At 45.5% G+C, this 26,386-nt stretch overlaps 1 protein-coding gene across 7 annotated transcripts in view; it reads left to right on the top strand.

The window, feature by feature from the left end:
• NGF (nerve growth factor) overlaps positions 1-26,386 on the top strand; it is a 50,658-nt gene that overhangs the window by 5,661 nt on the left and 18,611 nt on the right. The window contains exon 1 of one of the 7 annotated variants that reach the window (XM_032633164.1): positions 668-723. The exons of 4 other annotated variants lie outside the window; for them this stretch is intronic. The gene's annotated coding sequence lies outside the window, so the exon portion shown is untranslated. Of the gene's footprint in view, positions 1-667; positions 724-15,321; positions 22,442-26,386 lie in introns of those variants that run through there. 2 more of the 7 variants (XM_032633146.1, XM_032633170.1) reach the window with 2 other exon arrangements.

The following is a 26,386-nucleotide window of genomic DNA, read 5'->3' as shown; positions in this document are numbered from 1 at the left end:
CTTACCCCGCATAGCCAACTCCTCCTCCAACAACTTGTTTCCTTAGGATTTTATGTATCTTATCAAGTTTACAAGAGAAGGAAGAGGAGGAGGTGAATTTCTCTATGGCAGCCAGGCGGGCATTTGTGCTCTCCGACCCCAAGGGTCAGTGGCTGGGCAGCTGTTGCTGAATAGCGTATAACCTGTGGTTGAAGGGGGAACAGTCCTCACCCCCGAGGAGGCACGCTCACTGGACATCAGGCCACTGGACTGATTTTCCTTCTCTCAATTAGCATCTTTATTAGTATGCTAACCAGGGGCCTGGGCACTGTGGAGAATCATAATAAATGTAAATCATGGTCCTGCCCAAGGACCTGGCTCTAGAGTGAACATTTAAATGACTTCAGAGAGGCTCATCAGATAACGTAAATGAGGTAAGGCCATGAGCCAATGGGGACTGCAGTAAACTAGAGAGGTTACGCCCATCAGAAGGGGACAGGCCGTCTGTTGCTTTGCAGCTTTGTAGGTCTAATGTGGCCAGATCTTCCAACTTTTCCAAAAGAGTCAAAACTTTGAGTTTGAATGTATAGTGTCTTCACTTTTCAAAACATCTGTGCAGACCAAACAAAATCTGTCTGCGGCTTCTTTTGTCTTGTCACCTAGATGAACACACTTGGAGCAACTGAGACCAGTATCAAAATGGAAACTAGCTGAAGAAGTGCGAGCTGTGTGGCTCTCAGAGAGGTCTGAATGGCGCGGTGCTTTCTCGAGAGGCTTCCTGAGGGAGGGGATGTCCTGCGGGCGGGTAGGATTGTATAAAAGCAGCCCTGGCACAAAATAGAACTAGCTTCAGAGGCAAGCTCTGCCTCTCGTTGCCTCTATAACCACATTACTCAATCCCTCTAAGCTTCAGTTTCCTCATCTGTAAAAGGGACTCATAATGCTGGTCTCGGGGGACGGTTGCAAGGATGACAGGAGGGAGGGCTGGAAAGCCCTTACTTAGCCCAGAGCCTGGAACACTGGCAGTGCCCAGCGAGCCTGAGTCCTGTCTTAATGCTGGGTGGGTGGGGTTTAGCCAGTCCAGAGGGCATTAAAGGGCCAGAGGCATGAAGAAGGGCCCCTCACTGAGCTTTGTGAACAGTTGCTTTTTGAGGACTTGAGCCTCAACTGCTTTTCCTGCCCCAAGAGAAGGACAGAAGGTGTAGGCTATTTTGCTCCCCTCCCCACCTCTTCCTGCTTCTCCCCACTGCCTGAGACCATGTGCCCGCTTGCTCTGTCAGAATGCCACCCTTTAAAAACCTGACCTGGGCCAACAGCAGAAAAACACAACTCGACTCCATTAGAAGGAAAAGTACTCCGGGAGGCTGTATAGACACGCACGGCAAATATTCAAGGAATTCTTAGGAATAAAAAAAAAAAATTCATAAATCTGGATTTTTGCATGAGGCCATCACAGGAACATGTTTTCTCAATTAGCATACACATTGCTTGGAGTGAAGTCACTGAGTCCGCGGCTCCTCAGGCTGACTTGTGCTGAAGCCACCTGATCTGGACCTCACTTTCCATGATCTAAATCTGATCCAGCCAACCCTGTCCCTGCCCTTAGCTGCCGAAACAAAATCACCCCCAAATCCTAAACCAGGGTGGAGACGTACACACCGCACTGCAAAGCAGTCTAATTTCAGATCCTGGGTGTACTCACCAAGAAATGAGAAAGACAACACTATTCTTGATGGTGGAGGGATAGAGTCTCAGCAACCCCTTGCATTGTTCTTTTCCTTGGGCATTTATTGTTAGATGGTGACTGCACTGCCCCGTCAGATCAGATGTGTCCTTTAGGCTCTGAAGGCAGAGAAAATTGTTTCTTTTGCAAAAGCATGCATCAACTGCTTAAAATATTACTAGCCGGTGCCTGAGATCAGCGATTATGTTTTCTGGATGGTTTCCTGGACTGATTCTTTTCCAAGTGAACGGCTTTGTCAGATATTTGTAATTTCTGAAATATTTGATTAATGATGTCCCCTCATCAGAGGGATGGTCCAGGGCGCATAATTAGCAGCCTGCCTCCAAAGCAAAGATGCTGCCCAGCATCCAACAAGCTCAAGCAGGAAGTTGACAAACATTTCAAATGTTACTCTGCCATAGAGTAAAGGAAAGAAAAATGGTTTTCAAACTACAGACCCACTAGGGGGATGCGAAATCAAGTAGTACAACTCTCTCTTTTTTTTTTTAAAGAAAAAAGTAGAGTAAATTTTTAAAAATCAATATGCGTTGCATGGAGAAAGGGAAGGTATTCATAAAACTTTTATTTTAGTTGTATTTACACAATATGTGTGCATACCGGATCACGATGGAAAATGTATTTTTTCACTGTGAATCATGGTTAAAAACATTTAAAAGCTACTGGCACAGACAACAGCGTTGTACAGGAAAGGGCATTTAAAAGCTACTGGCACAGACAACAGCGTTGTACAGGAAGGGGCATCGCTCTGAAGCCAGGCAAACTTGGGGTTAAATCCCAGCTCTGTGATGCCTAGTTGTGTGATCTTGGGTAACTTAAGTACTCTTAGGATCAGCGGCCTCATCTGTAAGGTCAGACTAATTGCTTCCTCGTAGGGCTGTTGTGTAGATTAAGTGACTCAGATAAAGTGCCTGGTACTGTGCCTGCCACCAAGGAGGCCTCAGGAAGCAAGAGCCACTGGCATCACCTGTCTTCTCCTTCCCCCCCGCCCCCGCCTCCTCTTCCTTCTTTATCTTCTTCTTTGAGACTAATCAACCTCATCAGAACCGTGACTTCCCTAGATGTTTCTATCCCTGAGGTTGGCTGCTTCTCTGGCCAACCCAGCGAAGAAACAACAGCAATCATATCTCACCTTTGTCCCTACCTTTCTCTACCATCTTTCCCTATTTCACGTTTGCGTAGCCATCTTTCTGTGATTCTGTTCCCCAGACATGATCATGACAGTAATTGTCCAAGGGGCCCAAGACATCCCCCTCCCTGTCACTAAGAACCATCAGGGGGGACATCCCAGCCTTCCCTGGCCTTGTGACCGGGATGAATGCTTTGGTCCTAATGTGGTGGTATAGTGACTCTGTATGGAGCTTATGTTCCCACAAATCACATCCTTCCTCCTCAGTATATTTTTGTAAGGGCAACAGGGCTAAGATACCATTAAAATGTTGACATTGTCAAATTCTTAAGAAGTTTCTGCCCAGAGCAGAGAGCCTAACATTTTCTCGTGAGCGAGGCTCCAGGCGGCCCCAATGTGGAGGGTTTCAGTTTCTCTCCTGGTAGAAACAGCCAAGAGGTTCCTGGCGTGGGCCCTGGAGCTGACAGCTTCAGGTAAACCAAACCCTAATCCTGACTCCGGTCCTCAACCTGGCCCTGATGTGTCACTGACCCCAGACCACCCCTTTCCAGCTGGAAGTGTGGAAGACTGACCCACACCAGGGGCCACAGAGATGATATGCCCCAGTTTTCCTGAGAGCCTGGCTAACACAGCCCCTGAAGACAGATCAGGGATGACAGACTGCTGCCTCTTTGTTCAGACGGAAGCTTCACCTTTCTCCCTCCTCTGTTTCCTGTGCTCGCCTGGGGCTCATTCCAACTCTTTTCTTGTAAAATGCCCTCCCCCTGGGCCCCATTTTCACCACTCAGATTCAAAGAGGATTATTAGTGACATCTCCTCAAATACTGAATTCCTATCCAGACCAAAGGTTTAAAGCTCCTTTCCAGGCAGTTAAGACATCTCTATTTGAGGTTGCAGGGCAGGGGGCCTAAGGGGAGAAGGCAGACGTGGATCTGGTGTAATTTTCATCTCTTTAAGAGTCTCCGTGCTTTTCCACCACTTATCCCACTATTCCCTGTAAAACTAATGTCACCAGGCCAGTTGCACATTTTAAATAACATTTATAGCAGAAGACACACATTTGTGACATCATACCCAGCCCCTTTCTCCTTAAGCAGGTGGGTTATATTGAGCCAAGCACCGGGAGCTTGACTGGACCATAACCGAAGCAGCTAAGAGGCTGTTTAAATCCATCACTGTTGCACCTGGGTTTTTTGTTTTGTTTTGTTTTGTTTTGAAGAAAAAATGAATGCTGACTTAACATTTTCTGTGCCCAAAAGAGTGGGGGAGAAAAAGCATATTTCCACCCTTTCTGAAACTTGCAATGACAAATGGAATCAATTGTCCCAGAACATACCACCAAGAATATTTCTTATGCATGAAACGAATTACCTTTCTTTTCATCTGGGTTCAAGGGTATTGTGTCTGTCCTCTCACGGGGAAAGTGTGAACACTTAGAAATGTTTTCATTTTCTTTTTCAGGAGGTCAGGCACCAAAGCCTGACTCCAGATTTCATGCCCATGTGTCAGCATCTCTGTATCTTGGAAATGAAAGAAAATATTTAGGGAGTGGGGCTTTTAAGTATTATTTTGATTTTTTCTAAAAAAGAGTGGGACAGAAAGTAGAAGGCTTAATAAAGCAACAAATATGTTTCAAAGATTATTTTTAAAGCACCTTTATGATTAAGGGGAAAGAAAGGAATTTTAAGTTGGCACAGTGTACAGAATGTCCTCCTTCTACCCATTTCCACTTCTTAAATGATTATGGACCTACTGCAGAATTCGGACTGGCAATACTTGTGCTTGGGAAAATTTCACAAACCTGTCTGAAGCTTATTTCTTTTATGGATTGGGAAAGTTGTTATGTAAGAAAGAAAAATGGTTAAGTCAGATATAGGTTATTTATTTCAACTCAGTACTACTGAGAGCTAGGAAACTGGGGATTTATTTCTGGCTCAGCTTCTTCCTAGCTGTGTAACTTGGGCAAATCACAGAACCCCTCTGAGCCTCTGTTTCTTAATCAGTAAAATGAGAATAATAATATTGCCCCTGCATTACCAGATGGGGCTGCTGCCTTGAATATGGTTGCCAGCTGGGAAGATACCTTGACTGTAGGTATAAGAGGTAAGATGTGAGAGCCCTGGACAAGGACCATGAGACTCCTGGCGCCAGTGCTGGCTCTGCCCATAGTTGGGTGAGGAACCTTGACAGTCACTTACCCTGCATGAGCCATCCCAGCTCCCATCTGCCCATCTCAAATGCAGTAGCAGATGTGAAAGCACTTCATGTAAGCCTAGGCAGAAACAAGCTGTTCCTACCATGGTGGGAACGGAGGCCTGTGCCAGGCATTGAGTGGGCCCCTGCGAGACTGAGGCCAAGGGTGCCATGGAAAAAGTGTGAACATGGAATCAGACTCTCCAGGGCTCCAGGCCCAGGAGTGGCGTTGAAAAACACATGTGATGGAGGGCGAATTACTGCAGCTCTCTGATTTCCAGTTTCCTCAGCTGTGATATGGAACTAGTAGCACTTCTTAGTGCAAAGATTAAACAAGGTGACCCCTGCCAAGTCCTTGGGTTGTCCAAAACCCAGTTTTATAGTAGTCCTTGGTGTTGATCACAGATGAGCGCCCAAGGGGCTCCCCGCTGAGGCAGTGACCTGGCTGAGGACAGTCCAAGGTGGATGAGGCTGCCAGGCCAGGATGCCTCGGGGATGCGAAGCTCTCCTAATGTCCCCTCTCTCTCACTGGCCCTCTTCTCTGTCTCCTTTGCTGGCTTTTCCTTCTTCTGACCTCTAAATATTGGAGTGCCTGGAGCTCAGTCTAGGGTCCTTTCTTTCCCCCAGGCATTAAAGGTGAGCTACAACTTCTGGATGTCTATTTCCAATCTGGACTCTCCCCTGGGCTCCAGCCTCTTCCGTTCTACTGTCATGGCCACTTGGAGATCTAATGGACATCTCAAGTGGAGAATTTTTGACCCCTGAACTACTTTTCTCCAAGTCTTATTTTAGTCTTCCCCATTTTAGACAATGACATCATTATTCCCAGTTGCTCAGACCCCAAATCTAGAAATCACCCTTGACTGGACCTTCCTCATCACCTTTTATATTCAATCCACCAGCAAGTCTCACTGGTTTCCAAATAAGTTCTGAACCCAGTCCCTTCTCAGCATCCCACTCCTGCCTCTTAGTCCCAACCACTGTCACCTCTCAGCCAGACGACACGGGGACCTCCTCCTGGATTCCCTGCCTCCACTCTTGTTTCCCACAGCCTTTTAACCCAACAGCAGTCACAATGCCCTTTTGAAGATGTAAATCATGTCACGTTATTTCTTAGCTCTCAACCCTCCAATTACACAGAGAATACAATCCATACCCTTGCCACGGCCTCATTTCAATGGTTCCTAACCCAGTGGACATTTGGCAGCATCATACATTTTTGATTGTCACACGTGGAGGGGGCCGGGGGTGGGGTGATACCAGCATCTAGTTGGTGGAGTCTGGGATGCAGCTAAACATACTGCAGTGCACAGGACAGCCCTCAACAACGAAGAATTATCTGGCTTAAAATGTCAGCAGGGTGAGGCGGAGAATGCCTTTATGTGATCTGGACCCTGACCCTCCTTCCTGTGTCCTGTATCACTCCTCCAATCGCCTGCTACGTGGCAGCCTCTCTGACATTCTTGCTATATCTTCAACATATCACTCTTGCTACTGACTTAGGCCTTTGTACTTGCTATTTCCTCTGTTGGGGACACTTCTACCCACAGGTCTTCTTCACATGGTTAGCTTTTGCTCATCATTTAGGTCTGCGCAGATGTCCCCTCTTGAACACCGTAATTTAATGTCTATCCCCACTCCACCAAACCCTGCCATGGTAGGTTCTGTTCCCTTACCCTACTTTCTTTATTTCACAGTACTTAGTCCTATTATTTGTTTTCTTGTTTATTATCCTTCTCCTCCACAGGAAGGTAAGAATGGGGACAGGGACTTTGTTGTGTTCATCAAGGGCTGCATCACATATAGGAGCTCAAGAAGTATTTGTTGAATGAATAAATGGTTGGTAAATATGGCAGACAGGGATTACTACAGAAGGTTAGGAAAGGAGACCATCAGTGGGATCCAGCATGTAGGGGAAGGCTTCCTGGAGGAAGTGTGACATGTGCAGCCCTCACCCCTTCAGCTAAGGTGGCCCCAAATGGAGCAGGGCTGTGGCCTCCTCTGATGCCTGAATGTACCTGGGGGCACCTCTTGTAGATTAGAGCCAGCTGTGGACTTTAACATTCAATAGGGTGGAGAGCAGAGCTGGAGGGCTCAGGGGTCTAAGATGTGTGATTGAAGAGAGGAGCCAGGAAAGAGAGGCGAGTGGGAGAAAAGCAGGAGCAGGAAGGAGAAACCTAAGCTCCAGTTGGTTCAGATCAGGAGAAGAGCTCAGTATGGAGGGAGGGAGGGGTCTGGGATGGAAGAAAAGCCATCTCCAGGGAACATCTCTGGGTAGCTCATCCTGAAGGGCTGATAGTAGTTCCTGGAGAAGGAACTGGGGGTTCTTCTAAGTTTTCCAGGAGCCAAGTGAGACAACTGTGAGTTGGACTTGGGCCATTAGAAAGGCCAGCAAAGGGTAAAATCAGACCTTTCACGTAGCCAGGCAGAGACTGTGTCCTGAATAGACATACTGACCCATATCTAGTTGGTATTACATGAGATAATTATGCAAATGTGGTTCCAGGATAGTCTTGATTTCAAACACTCTGAGCCATTGCGAAACATTGGTCCTGCGCTTCAGTTTAAAAAAGCAATTCCCATAATGCCACATGTGACAATGTGTAGTCCACGTGCAGCACATGCCAGATGATGAGTGGGTGACCCCCACAGCCCCAGGTCAGCCACCCCCGCGCCACCTCACAATAGGATGTAAATGTCCAGTTCTTGAGGAGGGTTGGGTTCACATCATGGATTATTTTTCCAAGGTCTCAGGATTCCAGAGTTTGTAGATCACGGAGCCCCTCATGGGAGGGGAATGCCTCATCCCAGGTACACAGCTCCACTCATCCCAACATCTCCTCCAAGTGACACGTATGGTCAGGGTCTGTGCCCTCACGGCCACCTCAGAACACTTACTCGCAACTCTGGTTCATTTTGCTGCCTGGATACTTCTGAGGATATCAGTATAGGGGATTAGCTGACCAACACCCTATTTTATTAGTCTGTTAATGTAGGTTTAGAGTAATACACCTCAGATGTAGACAGCTTACTCCAACCTACCAAAAATACCATCATGAACATTTACAAGGTCTAAAGAATGATATAATGGTGGTGAAATTCAGATGCGTTACATTGCCCCAATGTCTAATTTAGCCCTGACTCAGTCCATGGAAATATGGATTTCCCCACAGACGTAGTCTCATAGCTGCCTGGGCCCCACGTGCCTCATAGAGCTAAGGTGATGAGTCTGTCTGTCACACATCCTTGAAAGCCATAAAACACCCCTGAGCTAACCATCTCTTTGCTGATTCCTCAGAGAGCTGCTGACACTCACTTTGACGTTTTGGTCACAAAACCTGTCTGCCACTTGTCACTGGATCCCCCTTCCATCATTAGGTCTCCTTGGTATACAGAGATGTGATGCTCTCAAACTTCTACTCCATCAAAGGCTGATCTTTGACCCTTCGTTCATACTAAGAAATACATGGCTGACAAAGGCTCAGACAGATGCCTATCCCAGGGGCAAATGCTCTCAGCAGCCATCAAATTCCCTCGGTCAGAAGGCAGTGAACCACTCAGAGGCAACAGAGCAAGCAAAAGGCTGGCCCCGGTCCTTCCTTCCTACTGACTGTGTGACTTTACATATATTATAAAAACTCCCTTTGATTCTCAGTTTCCTGAACTGTAACATTGGAATAATAATAATACCTCCTTTATAAAGCAGTGGTTAAATGAGAGCATACATGTAACAGCACAGTACTTGGCACATAAAAAGCTGTAACGGCGGCTGTTTGCTATTTGTTATTAAAATCTTGGAAAGTAAAATTTCAGACATCAGTCAATGACTCATGGAAATATTTTGGAGCTTAAGGTCTTTGTGAAGTGAGAGGGAAAGGGAATGGAGTTTAAAACACTGGGAGGAAATCCCTAGCCGAGGAAGGCAGAAGTTCAACGTCACGGTGTCCCCGTGATTACCGTTCAATTGTGGGGTAAGCCTCAGTTAAGCCATCTGTCAAATGGCAGTAATAATAAGGTTGCTATGATGATTACATATAATAATGCCTAGGGATGGTTAACGTAGCACCACGCACGTAAGCCTTGAAAAGTTTAGGGTTCTTGTTGTCGTGGTTGTTATCACAACCTGTCTTCCCCATGCCAGGTCCTCTTGCAACTCTTTACTCAGGTCAAGCTTCCATGTAGAAAGTGCAACCTAGCTTCCTAAGCACGATTCCAGGATTTAGGCTGGAGCACCTCTCCCCGACCCGCAAGGGCCTGTCCCTGTCGCAGAGCATTTACAGCCAGCTAAGAATTCCTCCCACAGATTTCTGGGATCTACTCCTTGCTGCCTCCATGTGGCTTTGTCATGTGGAAAGGCAATGTCATGCTATACACAGACAGGGGACAGCTCCTTTCCTTTCTTACAAGGGGTTTGGTGGTAGTCTCACCTCGCTCTCACCTCTCATTCCTGGGATGGTCACAAAAGCGAGGGAACCATGGCCCTTGAAATGAATTTATGCAGCAATAGGTAAAAGGAAAAGGGGCCCAGAACTTAGATTTGCCATTGGTCTTGCCAGAAAGTGCTGGACTGGGACAGAAAAGCAATCCCAGAGAGAAGGGTCCTCTAGCTTCCTTGGACTCAAGGAGAAGTAAATTGTAGGTTGCCTGATTTGTGATCAAAGCTACCGAAATTTATAAAATGTTCTGAGGATGTTTCTGCCCATGTGTTCCTAAGTAAACCTATAAAAATGGAGGAATATTTTGGTTCCAACAAAACTGGTGATTAGGACTGACTCCTACTGCCAAGGTGAGGTCTGTGTTAAAGCTAACTATTCAGCAGGTGTCACTGGCTTCTCACTGCACCGTTCTGGGCTTTAGCAGGATATAAGGACGTTTAAGACTTGGACCTGCCCACAAGGGACTTAGGAACTGACTGGCAGTTCTTACTTCATTTTAATTCCAATGAAGCCTTTAGCCTTCTGGGAAAAAGAATCACTGGGATGAATCTAATACCACAGGGCTGGCTGTCAGATGGATTCTTCTATGACCCGGTGGCCTTGGACATGAAAAGGAAATGAAAACATTTCATTCTGAGATTTTCTTCCCCCCCTTCCGCATGTTTCCGCCGTCTGCCCCGCCTACCCTCCACACCACACATACACATGCACATACACACACACGCACAGGCACTTATAACCAGACGCACATATACACACATACATACACCCACACACCCCACATGAAAAAGTGAAGACATTGCTGAAGCAGCTGCAAACATTCAAAAATTGCATTACCTTCCTGACTCAAGTATCCATAGAATCTTAGCATTGAAAGAATCATGCGAAATCATTCGGTCTTTATATAGAGATATAGATACAAATTTTGAAAAAGAAGGAAAAAAAGCCAAAAAGGTAGCAGGTGAAGTTCCTTGTCTAAAATCAGGGTTATCAACCAAGCCCAGCTCAGGTCTCAGGTCATTTCTTTTATTCACTCTTTCATCAGCTATTTCACAAGCACCGATTTTGTGCCAGGAGCCATGCCAGGCATCCTTGATACAAGGTAGACAAAAACTGTACAGAGTTCCTCCCTCACAAGGCTTACAGACTAGTTGGGAAGACAGTGGCAAGAATCACACAAAGGAATGGGCGGTTTCCACTCTGAGAAGTGCTCCATGTGAGAGATCCACATGCCATTGGAGAGGGGGTCCTAGGGGGGCAGGGATGGTTCCTGGAGGAAGGCATGATTCATTTGAGAGTGGAAAGGTAGGCAGGAGAAGGAGAGATGCTCCCCAGATGAAGGGAAGTCTCCCTTCCTCACCCAGGAAGATATTTCCGACACTGGTGTGCTGAGGCGGGCTCCAACAGGCCCTCACCTGATCCACTGCGAGCTTCTCTTCCCAACTCCACACTCAGTGAGGTCACACTGGTAGCTTGAAATTAGCCACGGTGGGAGTATTTACACCCCAGAAAGCAGCAGATGCTACAAATCAAGGTCCCTCCCACTTTGGAGAACCGCCTTTACCAACACACCATGGGCTCCAACTACGTTCTACCTGCTTCCTGCTGTGGACAGCACAGACCCTGCCCTTTAAGCCAAATGCCTGTCCCCTTCCTGCAGAGACTCTTCCAAGAGCCTATTCCCAGAAAGGCACTGTCGACAAGTGACTGGGGCCTTGGGGCTGTTTATGTCACACCCTGGGCCATCTGGCTTCTAAGAAAGAGCCCGTTCTTGTGGTCTTCGTCACCCCCTTGCCATCTAATGATATTTATCAACCACCTCTATGAGACACTTGGTCAGGCAGATCTCCAGTCAGGCTTTGACCCCTCAGGAATTCGGGGCCTGGCTGAGGCTGCTAGGCTGACATTGTTCTTCCTTAATATAACTCGGGCTGCTCGGGGCACAAGAACCAGGGGCTGAAAGCTTAGCCGAGGGCACGAGATTAGAACATGGCACCTCTGCTGTTTTTCCCAGTCTGTTTCTAGGCACAGGAAACACCAGGTGAGCACAGGTCAGAGTTCACAATATATATGATTTGGTCAAGTTTTTAAAACAACTGATTCTACTATCCTTGCACCTTCGCTGTCCTCCCAGTTTTCTAAAGGGATCTGCCAAGAGAAAGAGTGAGTGTTGAGTTCTTACAAAGACTGACAGGAAGCAAAGCAGGTGGACATCGCAGAGGTGGTGCTTTACAGTGGAACGTACCTTTGTTTCCAGGGCGTGTGTGCACCTGTGTGTGTGTGTGTGTTTCTGTGTGTCTGCGTGGTGTCTGCTGTGCACACAGGAATATGGGCCTCTGGATGGTGGTGCAGGTGCAGATGAGGCAGTCAGCAGGGCTGTGAGATGGAGAATCTTGGAGGAAAAGACCAGCCATGGGGTCTGGGTGGGAGAAGAAGCTGGACACTCTAGATGACTTCCCTCTGATCAGCTCCCAGCTCCCGGATGGGAGGCCCATGATGCTCACCACTTGGCTCACCCTGGGGAAGGCACTCGCTATGCTATGGGAACTCAACCATTTACTAGCTTAACCTCTCATCAGATTTAAAGGCTGGGTGACACCAACCAGCAAGTCTCCCAGCCAGGATTTTTCAGTTAGAGCCAGGCATGAGTATGCAGGTAATAATTTAGGGGTCCTGTGAAGCCACCCAACGTTATCTGCCCATAGCACACTCTGGGCACCACCCCTTAGGTGGACTGTGGGTCTCCAGATGGCTTCCCTTAAAAGCAAAACCCAAATGATCAGGGCAGCATTACTAACCCCTACTCCTGAATTAGGTTCTCAGATTATCAAACTGCACACGCAGGGTGGCAGTGGATGCACTGAGGGACAGAGGCTGCCCAAAGGGGATGTGGGGGGAAGACCAGCATGTGAGCCGTCAGGGTGGTACGACACGGTGATGCCGCAGTGGTTGCTGTTTGTAGGTGCTCTGTATTTAGAGCACAGAGGAGATGATGAAAGAGAGAGGGTGGCTGGAGGTCACAGATGTGCCAAAGGAGGTTGGCACAGGTGAGCTGCCTGCAGTAATGCAGACGAGAGGTGGGTGGATGTGAAGACAGCCCCCGGCTGCTGTGCAGAGAAGCTACATCCCCTCGCTGTTCCTCTGCTGACACTGCCTTGGAGTCCAAGGGTACCTACTGACCCTTCTGGCAATGCGCTGTAATTCCAGGGTCCTGACCCAGATCCCGTGAGTCAGTGAGGCAGTCGAGAGGGCAGCCCTGTCCAGCCATCCGTAGAGGGACTGTGGGCGGTCCCCATTCTCCACGGCAGTTGTGCAGGTTGTGTCCTGTATTGGGTATCCGGCCGAGGGGGTGAGTGGGAGCTCTGCTGATGGAAGGGCACCTTCCACTAATTCACACAAAGGCTCCACGGGATCTGGCTGCAGCCTGCCCCTGGGAAGCCCCCCTGGGTCCTGGAACAGAGGCCACGAGAGAGGATGGGAAGCCCAGAGAAGGGGGAAGTTGTGTACCGTGGGGCCAGGGGAGGGGCAGCCTTTGTGGGAGGGAAAGGTGAAGACTGATGCTGCCCCCTTACCATCTCCTAGAGCAGCACAGGGTTATCTGTTTACTCCACCGAAAGCCACACGGTCTGAAGATCAAGGGATGTTTTCTTTATTAACAGTGAAATAACTCACGAGTTTATGTTATCATGTGCATTGTCTAAATATTGTTAAATAAAACATCTTATTGCCAATAATTACCCAAACATTTCAGTGACACGGGACTCCTGCCAGCGGCAGGGATGGGATTCCAGTTCGCCAGTGAGAGCCAAGCATTTACTTTGCTGCACACGGTCACTTGACTGGGGTCTCCTGACTGCGGCTCTACTCAGTGGAAGCTCTTTACCAGTCCCAGGTGAAGAGAGCTCGGATAAAGTGCGAATTATTCTCTGTGGTCAGATCCCAAAGTATGTGGGTAACAAACACAGTGGCATCGTTTCCTTGAGTGAGTCCTGTTTTCCATGTGTGGGAGGAATTCCAGACTTGAGAAGTCTGCACCCAGACTTCATAGATTTTTTTTGTTTCTAATTGAGACAACACGACTAACCATAAAGAACAATACCAGCCTGGCTTCTAAGCTCCGAAAGGCTCTGGGTCAAAACTTGACCTCCACAGGGATTGGACAGGCTCCAACAGCAACTACTCTCTTTGGTTGTCAAGCCGGACCACAGGCTCCACAAGAGCAACTTTCTGTTGGCTTGTGGAGTGTGGAGACAGAGCAGATGTGTCTGCCTGCTAAGGCACTGTGGGATGGAGTTGCTCTCTGGGCTTATTGAAATCAGATGCCCAGCCCTCAGAGCTGCCCTGCAAACACATGGTGGCTCCATGCAAGTGTCATCACATCGGAAAATTACAAGAGCCATGACTCCACCTACTCACCCCCGTGGAAGACTCCATTTTTACCAACTGGGCAAGAGAAAGGCCTTCCCTCCTTCATTACACACTCCGAGGGGCCAGGCCCATGTCAAAATAAAGTACTTCTAGATAGCTAAATTGGTATGAAAATTTGAGTACCAAAGACAATGCTGCAGGATGTGACCAAACTGTTAACATTGGTTATCTCTGAGTAGTGGGATTGGAATAAAAAGCATGATGGCATATCGGGAATTGTGCATACTTGTTTGAGAAAATAACACTCAATCCCCAAATAATATTCCACTTGTTACAAACAAATCCTGAGGTTATGGGGAAATCTTTTCTCTTAATATGCAATGTCATTTGAGAAAAATACATCTTAAAATGCTAGTTAGTTAATAAACTATTTCAGTTGCTCCAAGATTTAAAAGTTTAATCAAAATTGTTTTGACTCTCTTTGAGATTTTCTAGGTTAAAATTATGTAATCTGAGTAAAACATTGTTAGAGTGAGTTTGTTTGTTGGTTGTTTGATTTTTGAGATTTACCTAAGCAAATATATATACTCTGGTTTCCTCCTCTGTACAAAAACCAAACAACTCTACTCATAGAGCTATTATGAGCATTAAGTGAGATAATCCATTTAAAGTATTTACCACAATAGCTGGCACATGTAAGATATCTGGTAAATTTTAGCTATGATTAGCCATATATATATATATATATATATATATATATATATATATATATGTAATTTTCTTTTAAAGATGACACCAAGATTTGCAAAAAAAAAAAAAAAAAAGAAAGAAAGAAATAGGTAGGCAATGAGCAGATATCAACTGTTTTCTTTTTTGAATTTATCTGAGATACATGAGTGTGAAACAAATATCTAGGGTCTAACTCAAGTCTTCCAGCCTCCATCAGGTCTTAGATCTCATCCCAGTTACTCCTATAAATAATGCATAATTTGGTGAGGCAGAAATTTAGGACTGAAAGGAGTCTTAGAGATAATTGGTCCAGACCATTTTACAGATGTAAAATGAGCCCAGATGTGTGATGACTTACCGGATGTCACTAACAAAGACCAGACCAAACCCTAGGCCCCTGACTGTTTCCTGACTGTTTGTGCATCTCTTTTCACTCTGACAGATGGCTTCTTGGTTTCTCTAGTGGTTGATGTGTAAGGCTACTGACTCCCCACTGGTGCCCTATACTACTCATAATATCACCCGGCACATAGCATAGCCCTGGATGTATAGCAGGTATTTGATAAATGGTTTGCTCAATGCAACTCAAGAGCAAGTTTGCAGCCTCTGATATGCCAGGTGTATGCTGGACAGTATAAAGGATAGGAAGCTAAATAAGACAGAGTGACTGCTTTTGAGAAGCTTCCTGAGACTGACCAGGGAAGGCACAGAAGGGGACGAGGGGGAGGGGGGTCTCAGAGCAGGAAGACTTGTTTAATTTCATCTACAGAAAAATGAAGGTCAGAAACTGAATCACGTAATAAACCTCAGTGAGTTAGTTCTCCGGGCTCCTTATCCCAGACAAACTCCAAATCTCAGTATTTCCAAAATTTACATTTACGGCTCTTGACCTCTCTCCTTTACCTCCAGATTTCCATATTAACCGCTTACTTGCACTCTTGTCCAATAGGGATCTCAAATTTACCATGTCCATACCAAACTCTTGATTTTGCCCTTGAAATCTGCTCCTTCCCTGGTGTTCTCTATCGCAGGAAATCACAGCTCCATCCTGCTGGATGCTAAAACCTTGGAGTCATTCTTGATTCTCCTCTTCCTCACTCCTCCATACCACAATCCATTCGGGAATCCTGTTCACTCTATTCCTTCAGTAGATCCCACTCACAGTGTCTTCCCACTGCCATGACAGCCCTGACCATTACCACCTCTTGCCGGATTATTACAAGGGCCGCCTCACTGATCTTCCTGCTTCTACTCTTGGTCCCCATTGTGCAAGCTCAGCCAGAGTGCTCCTTTTAGAATATATCAAATCAGGTCACTTTCCTGCCCAAAGCCTTCTAATGGCTTCTTCTCTCCTTCAGAATAAAGTCCGAAGCCCTCACCAAGGTCCATAATGCCCTAAAAGAGCCGTCCCAGTTGCCTCTCAGATCCCATCTTCTGCCACTCTCCCCAGGGATCACTCTGCCCCAGCCGCAGGGGAATGTTTGCTCTCTTCAGCCAAACATGTTCCTGCCTCAGGACCTTTACACTGGCCATCCTCTCTGCCTAGAAGGTTTCTCCCACATTTCTGCATAGCTCTCTGCCACACTTTATTCAGATCTCTGTAAACATCACCTCATCGGAAAGGCCTTCCTGTCACAAACCAGCACGTCCCCAATTTGTAATTCCCAAACCCTTATCATGCTTTGTTTTTTCTAGCAGTTATCACCAACTGACATTTTGTTGGTTATTTGTCCTTTATTTTCTGTCCATAGCCACTAGAATTTAAGGTCCTTTAAAGCAGGGAACTTTTTCACCTTGTCCACTACTGTACCCCCATATCTAAAATAGGGCCTTGGCAGGTAGTAGGTTCTCTGTGTATTTGCTAAACAAGTGAATTAACAATATGTTATCATTCTGTGTTTCAGTTTAGCCGTTTGTGTACTTATCTCATTACTCCAACTAGACCAGTCCTATTCCCCTCTGTAATTCCTGCAATCCCTAGCATGGTGTACCTGCATGGAACAGGTGCTCGTCACATGTGTGTTGAATTAAACTGAACAACTGCTAAGCACTAGCCACAAATTATGTGACTTAAATCCAGTTCACGTCATCTATAAGGGGCACTGTGCCCAGAGGGTTTGTTAATTTTTCTGAGAGATGGTCCCAGTGTTTCTTTATGACTTAGGCAGCAACTCTGGGGAGACACAGCAGCACAAATGGAGCTTTGTGTGCTGGAGAAAACAGAGGTGCAGTCACAGCAGGGCGAGCATCCCAAGCCAAGCTCTGGGAAAAGCAACAGAAGCAAATGTGACCAGAGGGCTGACTGGCCCAGAGCCACCAAGGTCAAGGGTCTGTCTTAGAGGGGAAGGGTATATGATACATCTTCCACAGAACCATGTAGACAAACCTTGGTGAGTCAGACACCACCAGGATTTTTGGCTCCTGTCTGATTCTGCTACACTTCTACAGGACTTGACAACTTTGTTCCTCAACTTGGGAATTGCATCCATTTGTTTGTGATATGACCCAGGGTCTTTCTGCAGTGTCATCCTCTGGACCCATGCCCCCAAGCCCTGATACAGATGAGGATGTACTATAATGAGGCCCATTCCCAACAACCCGCTCCTTTGGAAGGAATCCAGGTACAAAATTCAAGGCTATACATTGGGCTAGAACATGACACAATGTACTAGGAATCATTTTACAAATTTATCTTAAAAGCAAAGCTACTTGCAGAAAGGGATTTAACTCTGCCTTCAACTGTAACCTCAGGCTCAGATGTTTAAACAGAAATAATTCACAAAATGTGTCACTGTCTGCTTGTATTTTCTCCCAATGGCAATAGAATATTACTCAACTCCCCAATTCACCATCAATTATTTTTAAACTGCTTTGTCTTTTAATAAAAACCCTTTGGGATCTGGAAGACTTGTTTCAAAAGTTGATTAGAAAAGGAAAAACAACTGTACATTTGAAAGATAAAGTTAAAAAAAAGAAAAACTTTTAATAAGGTAAAGAAACAACATAATAGGCATTTTTGCTTTTACCTTTTTAGTGGATTGGTGCCCATACGTGATCCTTATAATTGGAAACTATGTAAGGAAACCCACCAAAATCAAAGCAAGTGCAAATTTACAAAAAGCAAACAGCAGCTGTCCCAGATCATCTAGGGCTCTGGGGCCAGCAGTCTGCTGAGAATTTATCAAGCCCAGTTGAGCAGTTCAGGGCAAAAGACATTAAAAAAAATAAAAGTACAAGCCCACTGGGAATATTAAGAAAAGACTCATCCAAAAATTTTAAAAAATGTCCATCCAAGGCTTAAGCCATTACGTCAGGCCAAGCAGGACACTCTAAACCAGAGAGGCAAAGAGGCCACTTATGAGAACTGCTCAAGGACAGCATAGAATGTATTCTGGTCTTTCCTTCACACAGCTTGGTTTAGAGGGACAGGACTTCTTTTTTCCTCTCTCTTGAAAATCCCCAAATCACAGTTTTATGGGCTCCATTATACTGTGTTCGAAGCATTGATCAATCCAAGAAACGATTTTCTTTGGATAATTTAAATTAACTAGTCTCAAAGTGAATTTCTTGGTGTATTGATTCAAATTTATGTCACCAAATCTTCAGTAAAAAATGTTTCCATGATCAAATAAGTTTGACCTCAGATAAGTGAATCCTTCTAGAGACTCCCAATGCATACTAGCATATGGAAAGCTCTGATTAAAGAAAGCCGTTTCTAACCCAACAATTCCCAAATGCATTTGACCATGGAACCCCTGTTTTATCAAATCTCTTTTGACATCCCAGGGGTAGGAAACACTGATTTTAGACATTCCTGTGATTTCAAGGCCAAGATCAAGGTCCACTTTCCTGTGAGGTCATTTCATTCACTTATTAAATGGACATTAATTTGTTGGCTTCTACAAACCAGGCTCTGTCTAGACACCAAGAAGAAAGTGTCAAGGTCCCTGCACTCTTGGTAGCTGTCAGTGTAATGGGAGAGGTAAACACGTGAAAAAATATCAACAATTCCATGTGATTGAGGCTTCTCTGAACCCCGTCTTTGCTAACAGTCCGTACAACACAATTTAGAACCCAAGTTATTCACTAAATATTTCCTGTGCTCTTGTCTCATCTCCTCCCCTATACTGTTTATTACTTGAGGGTTAAGCTTGTGCTTTATGCTTGTCTAGTATTCTCTCTGATACTGAGCATGGAATTGGACACATAGTAGGTCATCCAGGGAATATTACTTGATTGATTAAAGACTAAACTAGATGATCCCTGAGTCCTTTGTAGTTTTGCAGAGTTTCTGAGAGTCTTTCTCAAATATCGGTATCCTATGCCTGCAAAATTATGGTGAACCACAAAAGCATTGAATAATTCATTAGCTTTAGTTATCCAGGGGCTGTCTTGATGCCACAGAAGTAACAAAATTAATGGCCCTCCTGGAGCTGGCCCTCCAAATAGGCAAGGAACAGCAAACCAAAGCAATTTACTGTGCTTATAGACATAGCTTAAGTGTTAAATCTTAGTGAGTGACCTTGTTATCAGAAAACAGCCAAGTTTCTGATTTTACATGTGGGAATCCTGAGACTCAGAAGAACATTCAGCTATTCACTGTAGAATTTAATACAGATTAGGGTTAGCCACAATTGGTAGCACTAGGGGAGTTGTTAATTTCTTGCTGGCAATTTCACTGTAAGCTCCCTTCATAAATTTCAGATTTGAACTTGGCATTGTCATCTAGATGCACATTTATTTGATTTACGTATGCTGAGTGGTTCCTCCTCACATGATCAGTGAGCAGACAGCACCTCAGATACTTTATATATTTGAGAATTGTTCAGAAGCACAGAAACTTAATGTCATAAGTGAATAAGGAAGTGAATGTAGTGGGGATAAGTTACATTGGGCTCTATTATGATAGGGCAAGGTTTCTCAACCTCAGCACTATTAATGTTTCAGCCCAGATGATTCTTTATTGTGGCAGGTGGTCCCAAACACTGTGGGATGTTTAGCAACATGTATGGCCTTTACCTGTGAGATGCCAGTAGCAATTCCCCACTCCACTGTGACACCAGAAATGTCTCCAGATGTTGCCAAATATCTCCTGGGGTGGGGTTGGGGGTCACAATCACCCTTGCTTGAAAACCACTGACTACAAAAGAAGCCCTGGTGATTAAAGTCAGTTCCAGACTTTTTTTTTCTTTTTTCATTTTGTGCATTATCTGTTAGTATGTGCCCAGAGCATGGAAATCAATGCTTACTGTGCTTTAGAACTAGATAATTCCTTTTTTCTAGTCTGTGTGGCCTGGGACGAATTACCTAACCTCTCAGAGTCTCAGTTCCCTTGTCTGTCTGGGACGTGCAAGTGAGCCACACACTAGTAAGCCTCTAGTGTTATTCCTGGAGAGGGGCAGGCATGTGTTAAATGTTAGTGCTACCCTCTTCCCAACCTTCCTACCCCTCTTTCCCCCAGCCCCCTTCCCCCAAGCCTGGGGTGAACACAACCAAATAATATGCCCTACAAATAGCTTGGTGGTTTGTTTACAATTTTTTCCTTCCATAGAACAGGTAATCAGGAGCTGCCATTAAAACCAAACCTTATGTGAGCTTTGGGGGAACGGAACCACCTAAGTCAACAATAGATGAAGGAGAATCCGAGTTCCCAACTATTTGCATATGTATCCAAGAACTTCCAAGCATAGACAGTGTGTCCACAGACATAGAAACCATTCATCAGATTCTTATTCTGTGTTCAATGCAATACAACTGTAGCTTGAGTAAACAAAGAGGCTGCTCACAGACTGAGCATGTCTCCCACCTGCAGCCACCCAAAGTCAAAAAATAAACCTGGTGGCTTAGTCAGCAACACCGACTGCTCCTCTGCAGAATGCAGAAGCCCAGGCTCGGCACCTTGAGGGGAACACGAACACAGAAACAAATCTGGTATCACCAAACCTGAAGGGTTTACAGAAAGAACATATGGAAAGGTTTATGGACCTTATTTTCATTATAAAGGCATTATAATGACATTATGAACCATTTGGAAAATGGAGGAGAAGGGAAGGAGATACCCAAAGTTCTAATACTCAGTACAACTGTTTTCATTTTAGATATTTACTTCCAGGCCTGGTTCCTGTGCATGTGTGATTTCCCTTGGCTGCAATGATCTCATACATGGTCTTCCCTAACCCGTCCCCCCACTGCCATTCCACACTAGATTACAAGCATTTATCCTTGTTCTTACTGCCTTCACAGTCATATTTAATGACTACACAGAAGTTCTAGAAAAAGATTTTCTGCCGAGTAACTAATGAACTATCCCACTATTGAAGAACCTTGGCTTCTGATTTTGCAATTATAAATAATTTAGGGGAAAAAAGTCGTGAGTATAGCTCTTTCCTTCTTAGGATTATTTTTGTGGGATAAAATCTCAAAAGTGGGATTAATAGGTGAAATCTATGGACATTTCTACAGTTTTAAATATACAATTGTCAAACTGTTTTAAAATATGTTATTCTGATTGTAAAAGCTCTTTGTGGCTCATTGCAAAATATTTAGAAAATACAGAAAAGTATAAAGAATAAAACATGGGACTTCCCTGGTGGTCCAGTGGTTAAAACACCATGCTTCCATTGCAGGGGGGCACAGGTTCGATCCCTGGTCCAGAAACTAAGATCCCCCATGCCACAAAAAAGAATAAAACACACTCACCCATAATCCTTTAACTTGACTACTGCTAACATTTGCTGTATCTTCCTTCAGTCTTTTTTCCCCTGTGTTCATCTTTAATATCTGCATCTATCTAAAATTTGTTTTATTTTAATATTATCCACCTTCTGTTAAAGACTATCTACCTGTCCTCCAGCAGGGCTGTGTTCTAAAGTCAATGTATAAGAGAGCAGTGAAGTGTAGCCAAATTTACCTTCAAAAACCCCTTAGGAAGTCTCCATGCTGAAGTATAACAATACCTCTCAATAAGCTGAACCAGCTGGTTTTCCCTCCAGTATGGGAACAGACTGCTCTTTCTTCAGTGGAGCACCGGATGTAGCTGGCTTGCAAAGAGGCCATATTGTTTAAAACAGACGAATCTTTCAGACCAAATCTGCCCAGGCTCACAGAAGGAGAGGTGGATGGGAACTGACACTGATGGAAGAATTGTATCTCCCCCTCCTGTGCTGGTTTGGTGGGATTACAGAAAGACTCACTCTCACTATTCACATTGTCATTCACGTTCTCTCTCTCTCCTTTCCTTCCTTCCTTCTTCCCCCCTTTTATTTGTTCTAATTGCTGATAATTTACACAAGCTCAGTACTCTTATAATGAGAGGCTATTACATTTATTCAGCCTGAGTTGAACGTGGCTCGTGACAGGGAATTCTACCTCAGCTGGCAGCCGTTCCCCCTTGCTGGATATCGTTGGCAACCTAGTGTTGAGGTAGGACCCGCTTCTCTTCCATCTCTGTGCGTTCGTCCCAGTTGTGTCTCCTGGAACGATGGAGGGCATCTCTTCTCCCCTCCCTGTGGAAACTTTCCTGAGTTTGTGACATCGTACTTCATCCATTTTTATTGTGGGGTGGTTTCCAGATGCCCCACCCTCCTGGTTTGCCTTTAACGTTTGCCTCACTGACAAGAGAAGGATCGTGGGTCTTGGGCAGAGCCCGTGGTTTCCCTCAGCTCCTTCACTGACTGGCTGAGCAGCAGTAACAGGGGAATGGCAGTGCCACAAACGGAGTGGCGGAAGCACTCCTCCAAGACAGCCTCTCTGCAGCTCCAGCCCCAGCAGCTTGCATCTCAGATTTGTGGATGGCACCTGGTGAAGCAGCGATGCGAGCCTGATGTGAAATCCAAGTACATCATCATTTATCTGTGTTTGTGTTTGGTGAGGGGTTTTATTAATGACAGAGGATTTTTTTTTTTTTTTTGCGGTACGCTGGCCTGTCACTGTTGTGGCCTCTCCCGTTGCGGAGCACAGGCTCCGGACGCGCAGGCTCAGCGGCCATGGCTCACGGGCCCAGCCGCTCCGCGGCACGTGGGATCTTTCCAGATCGGGGCACGAACCCGTGTCCCCTGCATCGGCAGGCGGACTCTCAACCACTGCGCCACCAGGGAAGCCCAATGACAGAGGATTTGATTAAACAAAGTTTACACTATAACCAAGTCCGGCTGGATCTGTGCATCAGTGGGAAGCCCCAATTCCCCTGATGTTGTCCTTTAGTCCTTTTCACTCACAGTTTCTCTTCCAAGGCATTTTCTCTGACTCTGATAGTTGTGAGGTCACTCAATCACATTTATTTTAAGGGCCGGTCTGGCACACCCAGCATGGCGGCTCTGTGATGAAGGACTTCTGTGTTGAAGTCACTGTGTACCCTAGGATATGGCCTTACCCTAATCTATGGAGCAAGATCTCTGTGTCGTTCTGCCAAGACAATGCTACCACTGGGTTTGGGCTCAAATTTGGAATTTTTCCAGCAAAAAATCATATTCTAATAGACTGTTAATTGAAACATCATCAGAATTATCTTGTATGGTCACCAGAAGACAGTTCGGTGAAATCTGGGTTCTTTGGGGGGAGTTGCTAATTATAAATGGCTCTGATTACCTTTTGCTTGGGCTATTTCTCCAGGGAAATCTAGGAATCACATCTCACCGGCACAGGCTGAAGCGTGTGTCTGTTTGTGACTTGTGCGGGGATTTCTTCCCTCTCACTGGAGCTGAGGCCAAGGCCATCTTCAAAGTCTTCCCTCAATCTGTGTGTCTTTCTTCCATTTCCTTCTTCCTCTGGTTCCCCTCTCCTTGCTTTGCCCTTTGGGTCCCCCTCTTCACCTTCTTTCACTTTGCCCACTGCCCTCCGTCATTTTCTTGCCCTCTCTCTCCTCTCTTTTACTGCCCTTGTACTTCCCCCCACTCTCCTCCTCTCTCAAGTGCTTCTTACTATAGTTCCATCTTTCTCATTCCCTGTCTTCAGTTTCCCTCTAGGATGACATCAGATTTCCTAAGGGCAGGGCGAACCCCAGCTCACTGAGTTTGTCCCAGTGCCTGCAGGCATTGGGCTGGTCTGATTCCATCTGTTCAGAACTCATTCATTCATGCCACAAACACTCTTCAAGCTCCAAGCTGATGGGAAACGAGAAAGGCGTTTCTCCCTGTCCCTGACCTGGGCCCAGCCCCAGGCTTGCCCCTAACTGAAAGCTGCAGATCCTGCACCAGAGCCAGGGCCATCCTCAGTGCCAGCATTACTCAGATCCCCCATGGTGCCCAGTGGGGACGGGGCCAAGCTGCATAATTCATGGCCAACGTCCGCCCTTCTGGTGTGTCTGCCAAAGTGTCGCTGTCAGCCTGTAGGTGACAGCTATTGCTCACTGGTGAAGAGCCTTCTTATGATTTGCACTCTTCCTGCTCACACTTATTCTTGAGAAGTTAGAAGACAGCGATCCTGTCTCTTTCAAAGAGAGTTTCTGAAGGCTGTAGGCTGGCGGGCTAAAGAAGCTGCCAGATTTTCACCCCAGAGCTTAAAATAAAAACCATTAATCTGCTGCACACAGAGAAGCATGATTCCTAATATTAAACCATTTACTCAGTTCAATGTAATTCAATGTGGCAAATCAGAAGGAAGTGCTTCTCTTCTGCCTAGCGTCCTATCTGTTTTTCACAGTATGAGATTCTGAGTCTTCTTGGAAAAGACCATTTCATTTACTAACAGTGAAAACAACCATGTCTTCGTTAAAAAAAACAAACCAAACCAACATACACACACACACACACACACGCATACACAAACCCCTGGTGGTAGCTCACTCAACCTCTTCTCTGCCTTTGATTCACTCCTATTATATATATATGAAGTACTCACTGCTGAGAGCCTGGAGCCTGGATGGACAGTTGAACACTGATTGAGTAATTCACACGGTTCTGGGAAATAAAGTCAACAATCCACAAACTGAATCCACTTCTGGATGCTCATCCACCAAGGACCCTTGACATTCAGTCTCTCTTTATTTCTGTTCAGAGTTGACTGTTTTCCCCCATCCCTCAAACCAAAGTTATAGCTTGGTAATTTCTTGTTTTAGAAAGTGACAAACAGAGCAGGCAGAGAAAACACTGTATATTTTGGACTAAAAAATGAAATCATTAGGGTAAGTTTCTATTCCTGGTGACTGGAATTTTACCCTGGTTCTGATTAAGCACAACAAAGATATTATATGTGATGTTTTCCTGTAAATGTATGAGATGGTTTTCTATTGCATGTCCATGAATGGAAATATTTAACAGACTCCACTTGGCCCCATCAGTCTCTGGCTTGGTCTTCACACCCAAAAAGCCAACCAACAGAGAATCACAACCCAGCCCAGAGTGAGTAGTGCCTGTCTTGCTGTGTTTTTTTGTTTTTCGGTTTTTTCACAGTCTCACAATTAAGAGTAAATCTTATCCAGAAAATGCATGAGAGTACATAGAATAGACACATTCCCATGTCTATAAATTGCTCAGTAAGAAACAACTGCTCATTCTAAGCATCTATCTTCTGTACCTACATTACTGTCAGAATAGTGGGTCCATCCAGAATCTGTTCCTCGGCGGTTAGAGTATTTCAGCGAGGAGGGCATTTCAGTGACTGTGGGCTCCCTCAGGTTGTAAACAAGGAGAGTCTCATGACAGAGAAGTGGAGAAGTCAAGGTATTCTATAGATAGGAGATCACCATTCGATTTTTAAATTTTTATTTATTTATTCTTTTGCGGTACACGGGTTTCTCACTGTTGTGGCCACTCCCATTGCGGAGCACAGGCTCTGGACGCGCAGGCCCAGTGGCCATGGCTCACAGGCCCAGCCGCTCCACGGCATGTGGGATCTTCCCGGACCGGGGCACGAACCCGTGTCCCCTGCATCGGCAGGCGGACTCCACCATTAGATTTTTAAAAGCAATTAGGTAAATTCAAGAATAGAAAATATGCAGGATCCCGCCTATACGTTATCCATATCACAGAAGCAGAAATCGGCCATCAGTACAAAGCCCAGAGGACAAAGCTGTTGCTCTTTTGAACAGTCAGATTTGTCAGCAGTCTGGAGAACAGTGACGAGGAGTGACCACAGAGCAGCCCTGTGCTCTTGTCCTTCACACATCCACTAAGCACTTGTACTTCCCCACTTCACGTCGAGGGCAAGTTTCCTTATCTGCAAACTGGGGATAATACTGATCTCAGAAGACTTTTAATAAGTATTTAAAAAGATAATCTCTAGAAAGCCCTTAGTAGAGTATCTGGCACGTAATACCCAATAATTGTTATTTATTATTAATGGTCGTAATTGTATTCACTTCTAACCCATGGTTTATGCTAGTGAAGTACTTATCATATTTTAATGCATCATATTATACCACATTTAATTTTACACCTAAAATATAGGTAATTCCATCCTTATTGATGTCTCTCAGGCAGCCTAAGGGAGAAGCTTAAGGGGGCTCTTCGGGGGACTTCTAGCCCACCCCTGCCCTTTTGCCCCACAAGCCTAAACTCAAACTTCCAGTGTCTGAACAAGTGGATAAGGAAGAAGCACCCCAGGGAGCTAACCTTCTCCTGGGACACTGGTGGCCCTTCTCTGGCTGGCACAGAGGGGCCAGTAGGGAGCCACACTCGGGCTGGCCTTTAACTCCCAGGGAACTCCCCTCTTTCAAGTGGGAGCCAATCACTGCATGGAGTCCCACTAGTCTGATGAGTACCTCCTGGAAGCTGAGGGGAGGGCTCTGGGAGAGCTTTCCCTCCTGCAGGGGCCTAAACACAAAGTCAGATTGTCTTCAGATTATGAACAAATAGAAAAGCTCAAAGATGGTCG

This window comes from Phocoena sinus, chromosome 1 (genome assembly GCF_008692025.1).
Source record: "Phocoena sinus isolate mPhoSin1 chromosome 1, mPhoSin1.pri, whole genome shotgun sequence".
Taxonomy (NCBI): Eukaryota; Metazoa; Chordata; class Mammalia; order Artiodactyla; family Phocoenidae; genus Phocoena; species Phocoena sinus.
The sequence above is the reverse complement of the archived record's forward strand: the minus strand, read 5'-3'. Positions and strand labels throughout refer to the sequence as shown.